The sequence below is a fragment of the Odocoileus virginianus genome, chromosome 19 (genome assembly GCF_023699985.2).
Source record: "Odocoileus virginianus isolate 20LAN1187 ecotype Illinois chromosome 19, Ovbor_1.2, whole genome shotgun sequence".
NCBI classification, from domain to species: Eukaryota; Metazoa; Chordata; class Mammalia; order Artiodactyla; family Cervidae; genus Odocoileus; species Odocoileus virginianus.
In genome coordinates, this window is record NC_069692.1 from 31,313,313 (window position 1) to 31,333,976 (window position 20,664).

Sequence of the window (20,664 nt, forward strand, 5' to 3'; positions counted from 1 at the left end):
TCCTGCAACTGATTCATTATAATTGCTGACTGATAGATGTTGTTGACTAGTGAATAATATTTTAGGAGAAAGTGATAATAAATAATTTAAACTGATTTGTAAACATTGCTTTCTTTTACAATGGTGACTGGTGTTTATACAAAAACAGATTTCTTGAACACATTTTCTGATTCGCAACGCTGATCATGTTAGATCTTTCATGATGCATTCACAATGCCATCTCACCACAACACCTCTAGTATGCTTCCAACCTTAGATAGTCTCTCTTTGTGCTGGATTTACTCTCCAGCCCTCCTGGGTACATCATGACATCTGACTCTTTCTTCAATCTGTTATGGTAATTGTATATTCACATCTAGTTTGGATTACAGAGTCTAAAGGGAGGAGGGTGATACACTCTGTGACACACACGTCTATCCCTGGGATACTGATGGTGACTGGCTCAGAGCAGATAAAAAGCAGCAGTCCTTCAGTGAATGAATGAAATCAAAGTCCTTTGGGCTTCTTGTTGGATATATTTATTTTCAATGACATTAACAACATTGCTCTCTTTTTTATAACTCCCATGGTTTGGTTTGATTAAATATTAGGTATTTAATTTTGATGTTCTCTCATTTGGGAATGGGGTCAGGAAAATGTCATTTCCCCAAAAAATAAAATCGACAATCTAATATACAATGAAAGGGACAAAGTATTTGTAGAGATATCCCACCAGTCGCATTTCCAGAAGGATTAAATGATCAGAAGAATAGTTTTAATTCTGAACAATTAAAATGAAGGAAATACGAAGTCAGAGATTTTGAGCTGGCATTTGCTGAGTACACTGGAAACTTTCTAATCCTCATAGTCTAGCGCTGAGGTAGACTCCAAAGCTAAGAAGACCAACTCCAAAGATAAGGCCTGGGTCTCAACATGAAATGCAAAATGAAAGATCAGATGTGAGCCTTTTGTATAAAAGCAACATGCCCTAGCACATTCATACTCAGTGGGTCAACTAAAACAAAGACCATGCCAGGGTTTAAGCTTTCTAAGGCCGTTGCATGATTTTGATATTGACAGCTTGTTAAGCATGCTTGCTAAAATAGCCACTAAAATAATAAAAAGTAAATAAAGGTTATAACTTTAGACTAATAGAGGAAGAAAGGATTGATACCAAAGAAAATCCATTTAATCCAAAAGAAATCAAGAAAAAAAGAAAAAAGGAGCAAATTTAGATGATAAAAATGAAATTGTCTTAAGAGAGATTATCACTGTGTCTTAATCACTTATCCATCTAATCAAGAAAAGCAGTTGCTTTTTCAAAAAATGATAGCTGACTTAATTGTACTGTAACTTGAGTTAAAATGTTTGTGGGAGTCTTCCTAGTAAAATGAGAGAAAAAATAATAGATTCGGGGTTTTTACCCCCAGGAATGGAAGCTCTGGTTCATAATTCCCTGTATTTAGTACTTAGAAATAAACATCATCAGAACATAGAACAAGAGAGCTGATTACCCGGGCTTTGTTCTTTTATTTCTAAGTTGGCTGACTGCTAAGTTGCTTTTTATTTGCACCTATGGAATAGGACTAAGAACACTAGGAAACACTAATCCCTGTTGCACTCCCATAAAAGTTAATATTCTGGTTTCAAAATAAATTCTGTATGTTTAGTTATCTCAACAACTCTTTAAAAACTGCATAATAAGCATTGGGGATGTGCATAACTAAGGACTAGACCCAGAATCAGGAGATCTCCACTATGGAATCACTGGTTTGTATGAGAGGCTCTGGTGAGCAGTTGCCAGTGTTAAACATGTTTAACTTAATCTTATCCTCAGTTCATAAAGCACAACTCAGAATTCAGCTTATTATTAACATATCTTTAAAAATATTGCCTTTCTAATTATTTAAATGCTGGTTGAAAATAGACATAAAATTCACCTAGTCTGTGTAATGGTTTGTGTAGAAAAGCAGGCAAAATGTATGTCAGGAAGTTTGGAATAAATAAAAAGTAACAGGGGCTTCTCTGGTGGTCCATGGTTAAGAATCCACCGGCCAGTGTAGAGGACACGGGTTCGATCCCTGGTCTGGGAAGATCCCACGTGCCACCGAGCAAGTAAGAATGTATGCCACAACTACTGAGCCAGCGCTCTAGAGCCCTTGAGCCACAATTACTGAAGCCTGTGCACTTAGAGCCCACGCTCCGCAACCAGAGAAAAGACCACTGTGCATCACAACAACAGAGTGGCCCCCTGTTCACCACAACCAGAGAAAGCCCGTGTGCAGCAACGAAGACCCAGTGCGGCCGAAAGTAAGTACAGTTTTTAAAATGGCTAACAGGAAATTATTAAGGCTGAAGATGACATGGTGAGACACAATGTGAGGTAAGCACATTTGGAGTGGACGGGATATGGGGACCAGGTGAATCAATCAACATGTATCTATATGAATCCATGAATACGGTAAGAGGGTCAAAATGTATGATTACTGAGCTGATGTGTGCAGTATTTCAAACACAAACCATAGGTAAATATTTGGGAGCAATTAATTTTATATTTCTAGGTGACTTCAATGTAAAGAATAAAATTACCATGAAAATATTGACTGATATAAAGTTTTCAATTGGAGTTTGGATTATGTTCAACATATACAGTTTCAAATTGTGGAATATATGTCATGCCTTCTAGAAATGTTTCCATCCAAAAAGATTTAAAAAGGGTGTTTAAAAGATGACCAGGATGAAAAAAAAAAAAATAACCAGGATGACTTGCTTTCCTAACAAGCTGGTGCTAAAATTGTTATTTTTATGCTGATGATCCTTTAGTTACATAATATTTCTATTCTGTTCTTTCCCTGAAGAAAAGCTATCTTTTGACTGTGTCACATGTAATCAAGTTTCATTTAATTTATACAAATATAAATGTGATAATTCTAACCTTTTGTGTACCTGTTATTTTAAGGGTAATAAGTACAAAGCTACCTACTTTTTCTAAAGTTTTTATCAAAACTCATGCCCTCCTATTATTACATCTTGTATTATCTGATATATCTGACAATATTTGCTTGAGAAACATTTAAAACTGACATTCCTATGTGCCAACATTTGGGATACAAAGTATTTCAGAATGCTTTTATCTATTATTCTCTAGCTGTGACTAATTTCTCCATTTTTAACTTCTCATAAGTTCAAGAGTCTTACCCCAATTTTTTTCTTTTTCAGAAAGAATCTGTGATGATAGGAGAGCTATGGCTTAGAATAAAATCACAGGTATGATGTGAAGTTTATTACACTCCCCTAGTGCGCAGAGGAGTAGAGGCAAGACAGACCATTTATACCCAGCCATCTAGTCTATGAATATTGCTTAACCATCTCCACTCTGTGTGTTGGGTGTTATGGGAGGTCCCAAGAGGAAGATGAAATCATTCCTGCCTCAGTGAAGGTACTGAACCTGCATGGTGGAGACAAGGCATGCAAGTTGACAGCCAGAATATGACTGTTGGGGAAATTAATTTGAGGCATATTCCTATTTATAAGCAGTTTTGTAGGTGGAGTTGGCCAAACTGTCATGGATGGGAAAATAGGCTTGCTTTATTTAAGAAACCCTCTTTAAGAATCTGGTGAAGGACAGGGAAGCCCGGTGTGCTGCAGTCCATGGGGTCACAAAGAGTGACTGAGTGACTGAACAACAACATTAAAAATCTATTGTGTCTTAGGCACTGTGTCCTAGAGATACAGATTCTCCCAAAGCTTGTATCGTAAATAGAGAAGCCTGAAGATGTATCTATTGAATAACAGAAAGTGACATCAGAGAGAATATTTGGAATCTAAATGTTGCTAAAAAAAATTAATCTCAGGTGAAAGAAAAAAGTATAGTGCATCATAAGGTATCAAAGACAATCATTTCTAAAGAGAAGAAAATACAAGGATTAAATATTTTATATTGTCCAATACTAAACTATTGACACATAAAGAAGTAAATATTATACATTTATACTTGAATACATCCCATATACAATATATTTGATATTCCAAAATCCAACTTGGATCTTAATTTTAAAAATTTGATCAGAAATATCATCCTAATTAAATATGTGAAAAATAAACTTTTCTCTTCAATGACTTTAGCAAACTGAATGTCCTTGAGGAACCAGAAAACCTTAAATATAACTAAAAACGACTAGGAGATTCTATGGGTGAAGACACATGCTTTAGCATAAAACAACATTGGTTAATGTTAGTGTAATCACATACTAACAAATAAATGCATTCTCAATAGACTGTTCTTAACTAATAAAAATAAACCCATCTGGCAAAGAGATATAGAAACCTTTTGTTAATCCTGTCTTCAAAAGTATTCTTAATCAGATCAGAGTTATCTTAAGTTGAATTGTTTTTCAATGCACTCAAGTGAACCTGACCAAGTTATAGTTCATTCTTTTAGTCATGTGTGATGTTATATAAACTAACATCTTTTAGGTAGAACTACATTCTAAAATTAAATTAACTGCAGCGCTAAATATAGTATATTGGAAAAAGCATCTGTCATTTTCTTACAATTTAAGCTTAAAAACTTCCTTGATCCTTTTCCTTCCAGGTAAGATTAGATATATACCCCTCAAGTTTCCCAAATACCTTGCAAATATTTCTATTATTGCATTACCTGAAGTACATAAAATGTACTTATGTACCTATGTCACCTAGGATTCACACTTATCTTTAGTCTTCAGTGGCTAAAATTAGGACAGACTGAAAAATGCTGAGTTCCTAGTGCTGAATTATACTTCTATTTAGGGCAAAGAGTCGGACATGACTGAGAGACTAACACCTTCACTTAGGGATATACTGAAGAATATAATTTTTTGGCCATTGCATTATTTTTACTATTCAAGTTTACTTTGAAAAGCAATTCCACATAACTCCTGTGGAAGGAAAAGCCAGGCACACTTAACAAAAAAAATGGTATTTATTCTACTAAGAAAATTCATTCTATGGTTGTATTTTAAAAATTATTTTAACTTTTGTTTAGAACTTTGTTTTGTTATTGTTTAGATTTGTTTTATGCTCTAAAGAAAAGGTCACCTTAAAAAAAGTCACATTTATTTAAAATAGAGAACCAACAGGGACCTACTGTATAGCAGATGGAACTCTGCTCAATATTCTGTAATAACCTAAGTAGGAAAAGAATTTGAAAAATTATAGATACATGTATATCTGTAACTGATCACTTTTCTGTATACCTGAAACAAACACATTGTTAATAAACTATACTCTAATTAAAATAATTTTATATCTGTTTCCAGTTATATTTATTCTGCTTTTCTTATAATAGATGCAAGTCAGAGCTTATGATTAAATAACACCTTATACCACAGATAAACAATTTTTCAGCCTACTGCTTCAACAGTGTCACTGTAAATTCACTCTCTGAGTCAAATATAAACTTCTTATTATTGAATTCAAATAATTATAGATTTTTGATCTGCTCCTGTGGACAATTTTCTCCCAGAATACCTTTGCCCTTATTTTTCTACTTTCATTTTTATATAGTACTTTACTTGAGTCATCATCAAATCCTCAATTTCAAACCTTCTTCATTCTAATCTGTTTTCTCCTGTTCATTTAAGAAGCTTTTAAAAAAAAGTTTTCTTTCTTTTTTAAGAAGCTTTTCCTGGCTATGCCAAGGAAAAGTTTCAGTGCCCGGCAGTGTGAGACTGATTAGCTATGCACAGTTTTGTCTGAGGCATAATTATATATGGGAGTGTATAGAAGTCTCCATACATCTATAGGAATCTCTATAACCCCGTTTTAGCTTTTTACTTCCTTTAAAGTTTCTAATTATGTCTTATGGTATTTTTTTCTGATAATATTTATATCTAAAATACTCATTTTACAAAATTATAAGTATTATAAGTTCAATAATCTTGTTTGAAGAAAGTAGTATCCACAGGGGATATTTATTCAATAATATATAGTTATAAAATAAAACAAACCTTAAGACTGGTTTTTATTATAATATTACAACCAAATAGTAAATTACCAGGAGTTCATTATTAGGGAAATAATTAGGGAAATTTTAAAAATCTTGAGGATACATTAAAATTTTTAAGTTGTTTTTAAATTTATGTTTAAAAAACACTTAAATATTTCTAAAGATAATGTCAATGCTACTGCAAAAGTAAACAGAAAAGATAAAATAGAACCATTATATTTAAAAGATATTATAATGCTGTAGTTAACACTCTTTCCCAGGAGAGATATTCAATAAGCAGTTGCTATTAAGTAAGTATCAACTATGGGATAATTTCTCATGAATAGTAATCTATTACACAGTATAAATCAGAATTGTACTAATCTGTGATCTCCTGATTGTGAAGTAACTTTCTCAATAGTTTGTCTCTGAACTACCTGACTTTCCACTTTCAACAACTTGCTGTTTTAATCACTGAGAAAATAGTTCAGTTAGAGAGAACTACATTAGCCCTTCTTAACATGTCATGCACTCTCCCAAATACTTAGCTCTAATGTCTGAGTTAACAGTCATAAGATTTCTCATTTAAAGCAAAAATCACTTTTTTACACTGCTTTTTTTTTTTCAAAGGAAAATTATTAACTAATATGTCTGACTTAGACTATTTGGTTGTATATCTTCATGAAGAGAGTGGAAAGAATTCAGACTTTTACTTAAGTGTAACTGAACAAATTGCATGTGGTAAAAGAATTAAATTTGAAAAACAAAAATGTTAAGACTTAAATAATAGAATACCTTAATGAGTTCCTAAGGAAGGGTTTCCCCAACAAAGAAAGGAAAACATAATAACTCTGAAGAAAAAATAAGTAAATCAACAAACTCAAACTTTAAAAATTCTATTCCAAAGTTCACACAAACACAAACACATACACATACTTTAAACAAATTAAAAGATAACATCCTAACCAGGAAAAATATTTGCATTATTAGTATACAAAAAAATATAACAAATTACTATATATATATAAAAAAAAAAGTGAAGGAAGTAAGTCGGAAACTCAAAGGAGGAGAAACTAACTAAAAAGTCAATCAACATGGAAGGAGCAGGGGAAGAGACTACTAATAAAGGAATTATAAGTTACAGCAATGGGATTCCTTATCTCCTGATCATGTGTTAGTCCCTTAGTCGTGTCCAACGATTTGTGACCCCATGGACTGGAGTCCACCAAGCTCCTCTGTCCATGGAATTCTCTAGGCAAGAATATTAGAGTAAGCTGTCATTTCCTGCTCCAAGGGATCTTCCTGACCCAGGGATTGAACCTGGGCCTTCCGCATTGCAGGCAGATTCTTCATCATCGGGGCTTCCCTTGTGGCTCAGCTGGTATAGAATCCGCCTGCAATGGATTTGATCCCTGGGTTGGCAATCCCCCCTGGAGAAGGGAAAGGCTACCCACTCCAGTATTCTGGCCTGGAGAATTCCATGGACTACAGTCCGTGGGTCGCAAAGAGTTGAACATGACTGAGCCACTTTCACTGTCACTTTTATTTATCACCGGAGCCACCAGGGAAGCCCTGACTGACCAAATTCAAATAGTATGAATCTCAAGTTAGTGATTTTACAGAGAAACAGAAACTCGTAAACTACTGGTAAAATGCAAATTGGTAAAACAATTTGGAGAATAGTGTTTTCAGTATCTAATGAAATGGAAAATATAGGTAAACTCTGACCAACAATTCCTTTCTTAGTGCATCTCTTAGAGCAGCTCTTGCATAGATGCGACAGGAGACAAGACAGCAAGACAAGACATGGCCTTCTGACAGCATCCATTTTCACAGCATAACACTGGAAATAACTTGAAACTCTCTCCACAGGGATTGGTTAAATAAAAATGGTATATTCCTAGTATCAAATATTAAAACTATTAAAAATTTATACATAACGACCTGAAAGAATACCAAACAAGAATAACTGCATGTGGGGAGGGATGAGAGAAATGCAATTAGATTTTTGTAACTGATTTGGAAATTACTAAATTGATAAATTTTATAGTGAGTATATGAAGAGTCTGCGTGTGTGTGTTAGGTGCTCAGTCCTGTCCAACTTTTTGTGACTCCATTGACTGTAGCCTATCAGGCTACTCAGTCCATGGGCATCTCCAGGGAAGAATACTGGAATAGGTTGCTACGCCCTTCCCCAGGGGATCTTCCCAACCCAGGGATCAAACCCAGGTCTCTCACACTGTGGGCAGATTCTTTACTGTCTGAGCTACCAGGGAAGCCCAGAGTAGATCATACAAAATGAAGCGCTGGATGACTCACAAGCTGGAATCAAGATTTCTGGGAGAAATATCAACAACTTCAAATATTGAGATGATACCACTTTAATGGCAAAAAGTGAAGAAGATCACCTTACCTACCTCCTGAGGAATCTGTATGCAACTCAAGAAGCAACAGTTAGAATAGAACATGGAACAACAACTGGTTCCAAATAGGGAAAGGAGTACATCAAGGCTTTATATTGTCACTCTGCTTATTTGACTTATATTCAGAATACATCATGAGAAATGCTGGACTGGATGAAGCACAAGCTGGAATCAAGACTGCCAGGAGAAATATCAATAACCTCAGATATGGAGATGACACCACTCTTCTGGCAGAAAGTGAAGAACTAAAGAGCCTCTTGATGAAAGTGAAAGAGGAGAGTGAAAAAACTGGCTTAAAGCTCAACATTCAGAAAACTAAGGTCATGGTATCCAGTCCCATCACTTCATGGCAAACAGATGGAGAAACAGTGGAAACAGTGGCAGACTTTATATTTCGGGGCTCCAAAATCATTGCAGATGGGGACTGCAGCCATGAAATTAAAAGATGTTTGCTCCTTGGAAGGAAAGTTATGACCAACCTAGACAGCACATTAAAAAGCAGAGACATTACTTTGCTGACAAAGATCTGTCTATTCAAAGCTATTGTTTCCCAGTAGTCATGTATAGATGTGAGAGTTGGACTGTAAAGAAAGTTCAGCGCCAAATAATTGATGCTTTTGAACTGACGTGTTGGTGAAGACTCTTGAGAGTCCCTTGGACTGCAAGATCAAACCAGTCCATCCTAAAGGAAACCAGCCCTGAATATTCATTGGAAGGACTGATGCTGAAGCTGAATCTCCAATACTTTGGCCACCTCACGCAAAGAAATGACTCACTGGAAAAGACCATGGTGTTGGGAAAGATTGAAGGCTGGAGGAGATGGTTGGATGGTATCACCGACTCAATGGACATGAGTTTGAGTAACCTCCAGGAGTTGGTGATAGACAGGGAAGCCTGGTGTGCTGCAGTCCATGGGGTCGCAAACAATCAGACATGACTGAGTGACTGAACTGAATTGAACTGATGAAGAACCAAAGAACCTCTTGAAGGTGAAAGAGGAGAGTGAAAACTGACTTTAAACTCAACATTCAAAAAACAAAGATCATCACATCCGGTCCTATCACTTCAAGGCAAATAGAAGGAAAAAAGTGGAAAGTGTCAGATTTCATTTTCTTGGTCTCCAAAATCAATGTGTACGGTGGCTGCAGTCACAAAATTAAAAGAATCCTTGGAAAAATAGCTATGATGAACCAAGGCAGTGTATTTAAAAGTAGAGACATCACTTTGCCAACAAACATCCATATAGTCAAAGTTATGTTTTTTCCAGTAGTCATGTACAGATGTGAGCTTGCTTGCTTGCTTAGTCACTCAGTCGTGTCTGACTCATTGAGACCCTATGGACTGTAGCCCACCTGGTTCCTCTGTCCATGGAATTCCCCAGACAAGAATACCGGAGTGGGTTGCCATGCCCTCCTCCAGGAAATCTTCCCAACCCAGGGATGGAACCTAGGTTGCCCACATTGCAGGGCGATTCTTTTACTCTGAATCACCAGGGAAGTCCAAGGATACTGGAGTGGGTAGCCTGTCCCGTCCCCAGGGGATCTTCCTGCCCCAGGAATTAAACTGGGGTCTCCTATATTTGCAGGCAGATTGTTTACCAGCCTAGCTACCCGGGAAACCCATGGATGTGAGAGTTGGAACATAAAGAAGGCTGAGTGCCAAATAATTGATGCTTTCAAAATGTGGTGTTGGAGAAGAGACCCTTGACAGCAAGGAGATCAAACCAGTTAATCCTATAGGAAATCAATCCTGAATATTCATTGGAAGGACAGGTGCTGAAGCTGAAGCTTCAATACCTTGGCCACCTGATGCGAAGAGCTGACACACCAGAAAAGACCCTGATGCTGGGAAATATTGAGGGCGAGCGGAGAAAGGGCCAACAGAATATGAGATGGTTGGATGGCATCACTGAATCAATGGACATAAATTTGAGCAAAGTCAGGGAGATGGTGAAGGACAGGGAATCTTGGTATGCTGCAGTTCATGGGGTTGCAAAGAGTCAGATACAACTTAGTGATTGAACAACAGCAAGGGACTTCAGTATTATCTGTTACGTTTTATAACCTTTATGCTAAAAGAAACTTAAAGCAAAGTCAACAAACATGTTAACAGTTGCCACTTTGTGTCACGGGAAGTTATAAATAAATTTGAAGTTCTATGTTTTAGTGATTTTCCTTAAATTAAAAAAATAATGATAACAACATCACCCTTGCCTAACTTTTTAAAACTGAAATACCAGAATGCTTCCAGTAGAATGCAAACTTGAGGCAACATGCTATCAAAATTCAAAAGCTATGGCACAAGTTAATTCTCATTTAGTAGAAACTGGCTTTTGATTTAGGTTTCCCATTTCTGTGATAATACCAGGAGACTTTTTATGTTCCTTGATAAACAAATGTTTGACTTCCTCCCTGGTATATAATAAAAGAGCAATCAGAAGTCAAGGCAAAGTGCAGTGAGGTCCTCTCAGGCTCATTTATGAAGTATAAAAGGCTTGATAGTGTTAAACACCAATTGTGTTGTTGAGCTAGCATGCAGGGAAGCATTCAGGCAGCTGGAAACCATTGCATCACTGGCCTTAAAAATTATATAAAAGAAGATGGAATTAGGTCCTAAATGACTTCCCACTTTGCCATAGTTGTTTTATAAACTATAACCTATTTCTTCTCATTCTTTTCTTAATCTGTCAAATGCTTTCAAGTTTTGCTTGCTTTTAAATTTTCAGTGGGCTCTTCAGAAGTGTGAAATGACCAGGAAAAGCCTTGGTGATCAGAGTTCCAACACAGAACCCTGTGGGCAAACTTTAAACAGGGAACGAGGTGAAAGAGCTTAAGGACAGGATGAATCACCAGGTGTTAGAGGACAGTGGGAAATAAACTAGATGTCAACACATGTATTTGACATGTTGGGCTTCCCTGGGAGCTCAGCTGGTAAAGAATCTACCTGCAATGCAGGAGACCCTGGTTCGATTCCTGGGTCAGGAAGATCCTCTTTTGAAGGGATAGACTACCCAATCCAGTATCCTTGGGTTTCCCTGGTGACTCAGCTGGTCAAGAATCTGCCTGCAATGTGGCAGACCTGGGTTCGACCCCTGGTTGGGAAGATCCCTTGGAGAAGGGAAAGGCTACCCACTCTAGTACTCTGGCCTGGAGAATTCCATGGACTGTATATATAGTCCATGGGGTCACAAAGAGTCCAACATGACTGAGTGACTTTCACTTACATGTGTATTTGAAAGTTTATACTACAATCTATCAGTATTCCTGCAATACTTTGAGTGGGACAGCTTTGAGAAAACATGGGTGATTAAAGAAGAATCTGACTATAATGTGTACGTACATTCCTAAAGAAGAGGCAGGGAGTACATAATAAACACATAATAAGGTGGCAGGTGTCTGAACTAAGTTGGTGAGTGTAAAACTGGAAGATAGGGACAGATCTAAGGCCTATTTTTAGCCTGCACAAAGAGAGATTTGACATCCTGCTTTATTAGCTTATGTATGGATGTTCACAAGCACATCTTCCTGGTTTCCCACTGCAAAGGCAAACATCATCCAAGATTGGAAAGTAATGCAACTGTCCTTGCCTCCTTTAAGGAATCCCATGATAATATGTGCTGCTTGTTTATTGTAGCTTAGATATTTCCCTTCAAACTTACGAATAACTCTAGCTGGATTTATGAATAACATACAACAGTTGTCTCATGAGCCCGCAAATGAGTTATCAGCCATAAGAAATGCACAGCCCAGAGCTACAAGTAAATGGACGCTCCACTTACTACAATAGTTGCATTACCAAGTTTCTGCGTACTCATTTCTGCTCTCAGGTTCAAGAGCTAAGCTTGATTTTAATAATGAAAAATGATAAAATAGTTCATAAAATATTATACAGAAAGCTATGATGCTTTAATTTCCTGAGGAAAATGTGTCACTGTTTATTTCGTTCCTTGGAGCTTGAATAGACACCCTCATTGGGGCCCTTGGAAGATAATATAAGAAGAAAAGAATTTGGAAAATACATTGCACATTCTCTAAGGAGCAAGGTGTTTGAGTGTAAACATTTGTTGTGGCATACTGCGGGCCATTTGTGTCATTCTTTCATTACTGAATACTAAACACTTTTTCATCCGATTACTTGTGTCTCCTAGTTATTTTCAGTGTATCTGAAGCAAATGAATACTACCATGCACGTACCTCAATACCAGAGGATTTACGGAAGCAATGAATTGATACAGTAAAATATTGCCCTGATGTAGATTTTAATCAGTTTGGTGACTCACAAAAATTTTCAGTTTTTATAGCTGCCTAGCACATTTCAAATAGAATGGCCCAACAATCATCATAAAAACTTAAATGATGGCTACCTTGATGAATTAGCATTAAAATACTAAAAAGAGTAGGTCATCTATGTTAATGAAAAAGTGCATTGATTTTACTTCATTTTCTCTGCAATAGTACCTACTATTAATATATTCCATGAAACATTCAAATAATATGATTCTGAAAAATTTTTATTTTAAAAATATATATTTGAGAAATGTCTGTTTAAAGGATTAAAGCAAGGGAGATAAACCTTTTAACATTCAGTCATACATTTAACTCAAATTTAATACAATACCAAATTATACAATAAATATAAGAATATCCAAAAACATTTTGACTTTTCCAATAATGATTTATTTGATTTAAAAATAATATTAAATAGAAATTTTCAAAAGAATTAGGTGTTCCTGCTTTGCTAAACATTTCTCCCCTTTATCCTGCCTATTAGTCATCTAATATTGGATTTGATTTCCTATCAATTCTTCCCTATGTTTAATTAATTCTAATATAAAACTACCATTCACAAGACATGGATCATTTAGGTAGGAAAGCACTGAGATATTGTAATATTGAAGGTTCCAATGAATAAATTTTACATTAAAACTTAACACTAATTTTTCTATGATTTAATATAAAATTAATATCAATAGCAACTATAATTCCTACATCTTTCTCATTATATAGTGTCTAAATGTTATGCTTTTTAGTCTTCAAAAGTAATACTCATAGACTATAATAAAAACAGAATAAGTAAGAAGAGACAAACTTTGAATTTATTAGTTCAAACTTATATCTCTGTTTCTTGATTATCTATTATTTATCATACACTGCATTAGGAAACATACATGTGGGTACATAATTCACAATTATTAATATGATATTATATCTATTTTATTTTTGAGAAGACTAAGGCTTAAAGAGTTTGAAGCAATGTGACCAAAGCATAAAACTAGATAGTGACACAATTAGGACCTGAACCAACATTTGTCTCACCAAGTACTTACTAGGACACTTTCTGTGCAGTCCTGTTTTAGTAATGATGGGGGAAGAAGGTGTTTTAAGGGGAAAGGCTTATCATTTTCCAAGGACTAACAAAGCTTCAGGGAGCCACTCTCTTCTAATAACTTTCTGAGGTTCTGTCTTCATATTGCACCATCAAGAATGGTCCCTGGTTAGATTAAAATAAACTTAGAGATTGTATCAAACCCTATACATTGAGGATCCTCTCAAGAATAAATGAGAGAGAAGTGGGTAAAAGCAGTTATTATCAAAATAGACTTCCAACTGTCAGGGCAAATTAAAGTTAAACATAAGAGACTCAATCCTCTCTACTGAAAATGACCAGAGACCCTTCCCCTTTTCTTAGAACATTTACTTAAGAAAACTTCTAATTTTAAGTCCTTTCTCTCTCTCTCTTTGACATTGCTGAAACCGTGAAAGTTATTCAATCAGTCTGTTCATCTTTGTTGTTTTGCAGTGCTAAGTTGTGTCCAACTCTTTATAACTCCATGGGTGTGTTAGTCACGCAGCTGCTTCCAGCTCTTTGCAACCTCATGGGCTGTAGCCTGCCAGGTTCCTATGTCCACGGAGTTCTCCAGGCAAGAACACTGGAGTGGGTTTCCAGTTCCTTCTCCAGAGAATCTCCCCCACCCGGAGATCCAAACCATACAGTTGTTGGGCTTAGTCACTCAGTTGTGTCCAACTCTTTGCAACTCTACGGACTGTAGCCCACCAGGCTCCTCTGTCCATGGGATTTTCCAGGCAAGAATACTGGTGGGTTGCCATGCCCTCCTCCAGGGATCTTCCCAACTCAGCCAGAGATTGAACCCAAGTCTCTGGCATTGCAAGCAGATTCTCTACCGTCTGAGCCACCAAGGAATGCCTTGCAACTCCATGGACTGCATTAATCTTTACAAGTCAGGTAAGCCTCTTGCCAGGTTTCCCACTAGAGGATGCCCTTTTTAAGGACCTGGGAAGTAACTATTTGAAATGGAATCAGGGGTGGGAGAGAGGCTCAAGAAGGAAGGGGTATAAGTATATATATATTCACTTTGCGGTACAGCAGAAACTAACAACATTGTAAAACAATTATATTCCAATAATAAAATTAAAAAAAAAAAAGAATAGAATCACCCAGGAAGAGTACATCCGAACTCCAAATTTCTGTGGAAATTTCTGTGGGTGAGTGCCTAAAATCTACCTGCTGTCATAAAGGTATGAGAAGCTCATTCTTCTATGGCATAATTGGCAGAATAAAGCCAATTATCTAACACAGATGGTCATCCCAGTTCAGTTCAGTCGCTCAGTCATGTCTGACTCTGCGACCCCATGAGCTGCAGCACTCCAGGCTTCCCTGTCCATCACCAATTCTCGGAGCTTCCTCAAACTCATGTCCATCAAGTAGGTGATGCCATCCAACCATCTCATCCTGTCGTCCCCTCTCCTCCAGTTACCAAATAAATTTAATATGAACTATGTGTGATGAGTAGTACTTTCAAGGGTTCTCGAGGACTAGTTGTTTCTCTTCAGAACACATATGTACTATAATGGGTTGTGTCTGCTTGGCTATATAAAAGGATGATATTTCTTTCTGTCTTTGCCCTCTCTTAGCAAATTGCCTACAGTATACATCACATTCCAGTTTAATGCTTTTTCCATAATATTATTTTGTTTTCCTTCTATCTTTGTGGAGACAGTTTCTGGGTTGGAGGAAGATCTTATTTATAATGACATTTCCCCATCACAACACCTGAATAGATACAGCCTCTTTATGGTTATGCCCCCTCTACTTGACCAAAAATTTGAGAAAGTCTATAAAACTGGATTGGCACATACCCTGTATAAGATAAATATTACTTGCTTCTGCCCCCCAAGTTCACATACAAATGATAAGTACCATAATTCAGATGCAGCTGACTCTAGCCCACAATTCTAGATGTGGACCTATGATTCAGGTGGGGCCATTCCACTAACCACCTCCGCAGTCCCAGCCTTATAGCTTAGTTCACAGATGGGAAGATGGTCCTAGTTGGCCCAGTTGACACCCCTCTCCCCTCACCGCAACACCCTAAAAACAGGTTTAGCTGAAACTTTAGCTAAAGGAGACCACTCTCTTTTTAGAAGGAGGACTCTAAGAAATAGGTAAACTTAGATTTCTCAAACTCAATACTACTGCTTTTTGGGGCAAGTAACATTTTGTTCTGAGGGCCTAAATACATTATTCAGGGACTAGCATTTCTAGCCTCTACCCCTTGGTAGCAATACCCCTCCCCGTCTCCTTAAACTGTGACAATAAATATGTCCCCCAACATTGCCAAATGTCTCTTGAAAAAAATCACCCTGAGTTGAGAACCACTGGCCTAGTGCCAACTTGAGCCACCTTTGTCACCATGTAGAAAGAAAGTGTTTAAGAATAAAATCAATAAAGAGAGTAAAGCCAAGAGATAACAAGGCAGTGAAAGAGAGACCAGTGTATGCAATGGCCTGCTTTAAGTCCCTGGATTGAACACACTTGAAGTGAAAATCACTGTTGGATGTTTTTTGTAATGCGGGGCTTTTAAAAAATATGTGTTTGTATAAGCTCTATTTAGCCAAGTTTAATACACTTGCAACTCATATAGCCCCAATTGATAGTAAAACTACTGTATAACGTTATTGTTTAGTCTCTAAGCCATGTCTGAGTCTTTGAGACCCCATGGTCTCCAGCCCAGAAGGCTTCTCTGGGATTTCGCAGACAAGAACGCTATACAAATTACATGCAAGTAAACGGTACAGATATTAAGTTGGTAATTAAAGTGTAATGGTGTTATACAATAAGAATTATGTGGAAACTCATTGTAGGTGGACTTCCTGGGATCAGGTGAGGAAGCCTCACTGGTGAAGTGTTTCTGAAGCTGAGTAAAAGTAGTTTGGATGAGGTGAGCTAGATGGGGGTTGAGAAGAGTTCTGGAGACAGACAACTAGACTGGAGGCAAAGGAGGAGAAGAATGAAAAAAGTCCACATGTGGGTGGAGAGAGCAGAACAGATGAAACCATACAAAGGTGTGCCAGTTAGAGTCTCAACAAAATAGGTGCATACTCATATGAGGATACGTGAGCAGGATTTATTTATAAAAGGACTAATGATTTTCAAACTTCAGAGAACATCAGAATATCATCAGGGAGGCTTGTTAAAATAGAGATTGCCAGATTTCACCACAGTTTCAGATCAGGTAGGTCTAGAGTGGGAATTTTAAGATTTGGTGTAGGAACTGGTAAAGGGAATTTTAAGATTTGGTGTAGGAACCCAAAGCCATTAGCAGCTAAGCTGTAAACACCCCTAACTATGTAGGGTATAAATTGGAACTGAGAGCAGAACAGAGATTTGTGTAGAGCAGACATGATTGCAAGAAACCTGCATACAATGTGAGGACACAAGCCAATCTAAGCCAATATCTCAGAGAATGGAACAAGGAGCAAAATAAACACCCTAACCTTACTCTCCTCTCTGACTTGGACCTTTGGTTGGGATGCTCTGTTGATTTATTCTATGTAGAACAACCTCCCAGTACAGAAAGCAGGGTGGAGAAGGTCTGAGAGTCTCTCTGAAGGGTCAAAAAGACTTCCACAGAAGATAAGCAATAATCAATGCAGAAGGGCTTGTAAATACATTATACAGTTGGTCCTATATCCTTCGGACAGTGAAAACTACTGAGAGATTGTATGCAAAGAAGGGGCATGATCAGATTTATCTTTCTTAAATAAGCCTCTAGTTGAAGATATGAATAGCTACCAGATTAGAGAGCTTCCCTGGTGGCTTAGATGGTAAAGCATCTGCCTGCAATGCAGGAGACCTGGGCTTGATCCCTGGGTCAGGAAGATCCCCTGGAGAAGAGGATAGCTATCCATTCTAGCTAGTATTCTTGCCTGGAGAATTCCATGGACAGAGGAGCCTGGCAGGCTATACAGTCTACGGGGTAGCAAAGAGTTGGACACAATGGAGCGACTAAAGACACTTTCACCAGATTAGAAGAAAACAGTTCTCATATGGGACTCTTAATCCATGTGACTATGGAGCTGGAGAGAAGCGGGGAGCTCTCAGAATCATTTAAGGCCACACTTAATATACGATGCAAACATGATACTACATTTTTGGCTTGGGAAAACTGTTGAATTCTTTATGCCACTTATTGATATATAAAACTCTTCAGAAGGAGCAGATTCAGAAAAAATGAATACCTTCAGCCTGGAACATCCTTCCTTTGAGGTGCTTATGAGACATTCATGTGGAAAATATACCAGAGGTAGTTAGATATATGCGTTGAAAGCTCAGAGCTGAAGATGGAGAATGGAGAAATTTCAGAATAAGAATGGTAATCAAGCTCTGAAAGAGGATATAATTTTATCTAAGAAAAGTAAGGAGTGGGAGAAGTTCAGGGTGTTGATTAGTAGTTCAGTTACTACTTTACATTGAAATTAGCATATTCATGAACATGCAAACTAAGTTGAGGTGGTATAAGGAAAAATACACTGACTACAGTCATCATTTTAGTTTAATGTGACATATGCTAAACATTCACTAAGGCTAAGCCAACAGTATGTGTCATGAGGAAAGTATCAAGAAAGGGTATATTGAAATAGGATAGTACTTTAGCACAGAAAAAAATAGAAAGTGAAGTGACAGGTATGACACTGAGAATAAAATGATTAAATAACTTAAAAGCTTCATCAATGGTCTCAACTTAATACCAAAAATACTTTTTGTGAAATAAATATCAAATAATAAAACCTTCCTTACTATTCCTTCATTTGGTGTATTGTTATCTTTTATGCCATAGCTCTATTCATATAACCTCACCTTCATTTTCTACTCCATAGTTTCCTTAAAGAAATGTGTAGGTACAAAATCAAGAAGTAAATTCTAGAAACATAAAATTTCTAATCAATTTTGGATCTCAAAAAACTTAAATAAAAGAACATTAACTAAGCAGACATGACAAATATAAAGCATAAAGGGATTGGTTTGGCATAAAGGCATTGGTGATATAACATTTTTGTGTTTTGACTAAAATAAAAGTCTCCCATAAGTTATTCATTCATAGAACTCTATAGTAAATATTCATTGTATTGGTCTGTATAGCATCCTGTCCACTTTCTTCAAGTATAAGCAACCTAATTTTCCTCTGAAAACCCAGTTTCCCAACTCTAAATCTATATGGTTTTAATCTTCACTGGTGGTCCAGTGGTTGAGAATCCACCTTCCAATGCAGTGAAAGTGGGTTTGATCCCTTGTCAGGGAACTAAGGTCCCACACGCCCCAGAGGGAACTATGAAGATCCTTCATGCTGCAACTAAGCCAGGAGGCAGCCAAAAAATTAATTAATTAATAATTAATTGATTAAGGTATTGATCCTACCTCCTAGTTTCTTGTGAATATATGCCCAGAATAATCAATAAGAATACCATTTCCCTCTGAATTGGATAATTGGCACAGAATTTACTTTATGAAATGGCAACCCATTCCAGCATCTCTTGCCTGGGAAATCCCATGGACAGAGGAACCTGGCGGGCTACAGTTCATGGGGTCACAGAGAGTTGGGCACAACTGAAGTGACTTAGCACTCATAAAGGTCAGAAGTGTCTTCCCCAATAGTTCAGCAGGTAAAGAATCTGCCTGCAATGCAGGAGACACAGGAGATGTCAGTTTTATCCCTGGGTTGGAAGTATCCTCTGAAAAAGGAAATGGCAACCCACTCCAGTAGTCTTTCCTGGAGAATCCCCTGCACTGAGGACCCTTCCAAACAGGTGCAAACAGTTGGACATGACTGAGCGACTACGTACACACACATAGGTCAGGCAAATAAAACTGAATTTGGAGTTTTTTATAAAATTATACCTTCTAGGTGCTGAATTTCTACCTAGATGATTGATCTAGAACTGCTGGTAGCAAGTGTTGTCACTTATTGAGAGGCACATGTCTAAGAGTAAGACAAATATAAGGAAGTGAGAACTAAATTGAGGCAAAAGATAAGAGAAATAAATATTAATATTCCAAATCCAGCCACACTACCTCTAGACTTCACAGAGATGCAAACCAATAAATTACTTAAAACAGCTTGAGTCAGGTTTATGAAAGTTATTATATTTATATAACAGACAGTTTAAGGTTTTATATTTGATTCCAAATCATGTATATGTTCATGATCTTTCAATGTATTTTACAAAGTTAAAATATAAATGTCCCATATAAGGAGAATTTGTGAGAAATAACTGATCAAATCTAGAAGTTCAGGAACTTACAGAGTAAATTCCAAATCATTAAAAGAAATATACTGAAATTCTGAAGAAAATTAGGCTTTCCTTGTGGCTCAGCTGATAAAGAATCTGCCTGCAATGCGGGAGACCTGGGAAGATTCCCTGCAGAAGGGAAAGACTACCCACACCATTATTCTGGCCTGGAGAATTCCATGGATTGTATAGTCCATGGGGTCGCACAGTTCGACACAACTAAGCAACTTTCATTCACTGCACTTTGAAGAAAAAGGTATTTTTAAAATGTTAATCTGTTCCTAATCATTGTCTAATATCCCTTTCTTGACAGATAGATAGGTAAATAGCTAGACAGATCTCCTTTATTCTCTTTCTTGATGATGAACTTTGTAATTAATGGCAAAGTATCTTCAAAATGTTTTGAAAACTGCCTATGTTTGCTACTTCCATTAAGTAAGAATTTTTGTTTAGGATACAAATCACAATGTTTTTTAAAAGAAAATTATTTAAATAACTTTGCAGAATTCTTTACAATAATTATGTGTTGTAATATTAAGGAAAATGTCAAAATATGCTTAAATGTTACAAAACACATAGTCAAATATTATGTTATGATGTTTAAAAGTTTTTTCAAATAGATGAATTAATTGACACTGTCAACTGCCAAATTATGAAATAATGTTTTCCTGACCAAGAATAAATGTCTAAATTATTTCTTGAAAAA

The 20,664-nt window shown here is 36.8% G+C and overlaps 1 protein-coding gene across 9 annotated transcripts in view; it reads right to left on the reverse strand.

Moving 5' to 3' along the window:
- Positions 1-20,664, reverse strand: part of GRIK2 (glutamate ionotropic receptor kainate type subunit 2) — a 732,075-nt gene that overhangs the window by 192,405 nt on the left and 519,006 nt on the right. The window lies entirely within an intron of this gene.